A 3,959-nucleotide genomic window follows, 5' to 3' on the forward strand; every position below is an offset into this window, starting at 1 on the left:
GACCACAAGGTGAATGGCGTGTGCTAGAGTTGTGCTATGTTGAGGCCCTGCTCCAATCTGTCCCTCCTGGACATTCTCTTTCCCATGGTGTCCCTAGAGCTCCTCACCTGACTTCGGAATCCCCCAAGGACAGGGCCTAGACTCCCCTGCTTCTCTGCCCCCTGGCACAGGTGGGCACAGGCTGGCTCAGTTGGCACCCTGGACTCCCTGTGGGGCGACCCTGCCGGCTGTCTTGGGCCACCTGGGCGAGCATCAGCAGCTGCCCTGCAGCAAGGTTGCGTCCTGAGCCTGGGCAGGGGTTAAGACTCCACCCAGGCCCTGAAGTGCCTGGGCCCTGTCCCAAACCCACCGCTGCTCCTGGCCCTGCAGGCCTGACACCAGCATCTCCTGCGGGTACACATCCCGGGGTCTCCTCCCAGCCTCCAGATCACACTGTTTTGACCCTGAGTTCTTCCCCACCCTCAGGGCTTTGTTTTCCCATCTGATCCAGGAGGGGAGTCGGCTGGGTCATGGCAGGGTCTTCCCAAATGTTGGGGGGTGGGGGTGTTCCTCTCTGGGCTGCACAGAAATCTTTGCACTGCCCTCCCTCTCCAGCTGCTGCTCCAAGAATGAAGACCAGAGAATGAAGTATAAGGCAGGGCCAGTGTTCAGGGCCCTGCCACGCACCCACTTAGAGGAAGGCTCTGGGCCAAGGGGCTGTTGGCTCCTCTGGTCCAAACACAGCTGGCCTTTTCCACTTCTGTCTGCAGTAGCGGATCCTACCGGAGGACCTCTTGCCACTAGGCCCCTCCCCCACGACCGGGCACCCCGATTTGTCTTCTGCGTCCTGGTCTGGCCTCCTCCACTCCTGTCCCTGGGACTCCTGCAGCTGGTGCCCCTCCTGCTCCAGGTGGGCCAGGGAGCATTCCACCTGCTGGGGGGAGGGCTGAAGGCAGCACTGAACCCCTGGAGAGGGCCCTCCCTGCCCCCAGGCAGAGCAATGCCTGCAGATTCTGATAAAGCAGGCTGGCTCCACCAGCTGTGAAAAGCCCAGCCAGGGGCCCAGCTGCCAGCCCAGCACAGCCCCGTGCCCTGGCTTGTACACAAGGGACACAGCTCCAAGGGGGTGCCCAGCTATTCTCACTACGGGCTCCAGATGTGTGACCCTCCACCTGCAGCTGGACCTGAGACACCAGCTGCTGATGGCTTTGGAGCTCCAGCAAGAGGACCAGGGACACTGTCGTGGAATGCTAGAGCTGGGAGGCAGGAGCAGACAGGCTGTCAGGTGAGTCCCCAGGGTCACCCCAGGCACCGTATGGAGCAGGAGCTTTAGGAGGGGCAGCTATGGGCTGAGACCCCCAGGTCACCAAAGGCTTAGGTACCTAGGCTATCACAAGGTGGCCCTGCCCACCACACCTTCACATGGGGCAGGGGTGCTGGGTGCCTCCCCTAGAACCTTCAGCTTGCATGAACCTTCACCTTCCTCTCTCCCTGGGGACTGCAGCTTTCACCAGGGCAACTGGGCCTTGAAGGAAACTCTTCTGTCCACTGAGCTAAAACCAGCCTCTCCCTCCAACTCTCCCTGGGGGGGGCCACAGGGACCCCAGTCCTTCCTTTGCCTCCAACCAGCGCCTCTAGCCACACCAAACAATGCACTGCACACCTCCAGAGGGCGCCATTCACGGAGATGACACTGTTCAGCACAGCAGCCCTGTTGGGGACCCAGTTCCCGTCTGTCTCCTTTGGATGCCCCAGACCTTGACAAGCCTTCTTCCTGAGAACATGACCCCAGATGTGAGCACCAGCCCTGGGCATTCCGGAGCTCCCAGCCTGGGAAGAGGACCTTGCTAGCACAGGGGACCTCCTGAGGTCCCCTGTGGATAAGCCAGGAAGATCAGGGAGGGAAGGATGGACGCCTCACTTTCTGCTCCTGCATGAGGAGCTCACCCCAGGCCCTGCAGAGTCCCAACTCACATCCCTGCCTCCACAGCACCTGTGCTGGCTAGACATGGCCTCCAGCGCTGCCTGCAGGTGGCCAGCCAGCTTGGCCCAGTGCCCCCGCTCTCTACCAGCCATATCCACAGGGCCTTCTCTGAGGGCCTCCCATCCTGCTCCAAGGTTCTGTCTGAGCACCTGCCAGGAAAGAGGAGCCAGGCTTCAGCCTGGGCCTCAGGGGCTGCCATGCCCACCTTTCCCACACTCACCTGCACCCTTCAGTGGGGCTCAGTGAGCAGGCACAGTCCAGTGGCCAAAAGTGACAGGAGGGCCAGGGGGACCAGATGGGGGCAGGGCATCAAGTCCATGGGGCTCTGCCTCAGTGTGGGTCCTGAGAGCAGGACAGTTGGGAGACCCTGGAGCTGGGGCACCAGCTTCTGAGGCCCCTTCAGATATGGAAACTGAGGCCCTGGTGCTGAGCATGCACCTAAACCTGACAACACCTTGGCTCAGGATTTTCCCTGGTGATTCAAATTTCAAATAAGCATCTGCCTCAACCCCACTAAACAGTTCTCAGTTCCAACAGCTCCTATGAGCCGCGGTGCTGACTCTGGCCCAGCCACTTGGTTGTTACCAAGTTCACCTGGCCCTCCCCGGCTTCAGGAGGGGGAACTGAAGCTCCAAAGGGGACGTCAGTTGCCCCAGGTCATGAAGGGGGTCCACTACAGACTGGGCCCACACTCCCCGACCCCTGCTGCTCCCCTTCCCAGTATAGGAGTCTGGAAATGGCAGGGGACAGGGAAACATTTTGGGGACACCATAGTTTAGCTCTAATATAGGGGGTCAGAAGCCCTTAAACCAAGTTACTGTTTCAGTACCCCTTTGGCTTCCATAGCTTTAGCTGGAAGATGGGGGCCCTGAGCCCTAGGCCCCACCCACTTTACCTCCAGGGACTGAGCCTCAGAATCCTACCACTGTCTTCCCACCCACGCACCTGGGCACCAAGCACTGTGCCCCAGCTCTGTGTGGGCACAGGGAGAAAGTACCCACTGAGGAGAGGGTCATGGGCTGAGCTCCCCCGCCCCCCTAACTGACTTGCTCACTCCTCACATTCCCAGACCCGCTCCCTGCTCAGGATGGCACTACCACCCACCAGCCCTCTCCCCACAGACACCTCTTCTCTCTCGACTCCACGCCCACATTCTTGCGGCCGCTTCCGAGCTCTCTCCACATTTCACCACCACACAAGGCCTCTCCAAGATGGACTATGAGGACTGTCCGCCGCCCCCACCTCCCACACCCTGGCGCAGCGCCCACAACTCCACTCTGGCTGGGTGCTCTGTCTTCCCACTAAAAACAGGCACTCCCCACAGACCGCCCCCAGCGCTTACTGAGAACCCCAACTCTGCCTGGCTTGGTTGTGGAAGGGCTCGTGGTCTGCGGGAGTGGGGAGTGGCACGGGCCAGATGCTGAATTTACAGAGCCTGCGCAGAGGAAGGCACAGCCCCCAATGCTGTGGGAGCACAGGGAAGGGGAGCCTGATTCTCCCTTGGAGCGCCCAGGAAGGCTTTCCAGATAGGTGACCCTGGAGCTGAAGCTCAAAGGTGAATTAACTGCCCCAGAGAAGGCAAAGATGGATGTGGCAGACGAGAGAGGGAGAAAGAGAGCAAGGGCGGCAGGACAAGGAGGGGATCAGAGGAGCTGGGGCCTGGAGAAGGCAGCAAGCCAAGCCAGGAGCCCAGCAGGGCAAAAGGGAGATCACAGGGGCAGGAGCTCCTGTGGGTCTCAGGTGGCTGGTAGCAGGGCACAGGGCAGGGGCATTTCCCCGGTGCCCTTGAACTGTGTTGCAGCTCTCGGCCCGCACAGAAGAGGCTTGGTGGGCACTAGGATAGAGGCCTGGGGAAAGAGGTGGGTCCCAAGGGGCTGGGGATGTGGAGCAAGGGTCCTCTGGAGGTGACCCTCCGCTTGAACTCCCCAGCCGAGAGCTGCCAAAGTTGCAGCCTTCCAGCACTGGGGGAACGAGGTGGGAGGGTGTGTGGGCGGGG

Source organism: Neomonachus schauinslandi, chromosome 9 (assembly GCF_002201575.2).
Source record: "Neomonachus schauinslandi chromosome 9, ASM220157v2, whole genome shotgun sequence".
NCBI lineage: Eukaryota > Metazoa > Chordata > Mammalia > Carnivora > Phocidae > Neomonachus > Neomonachus schauinslandi.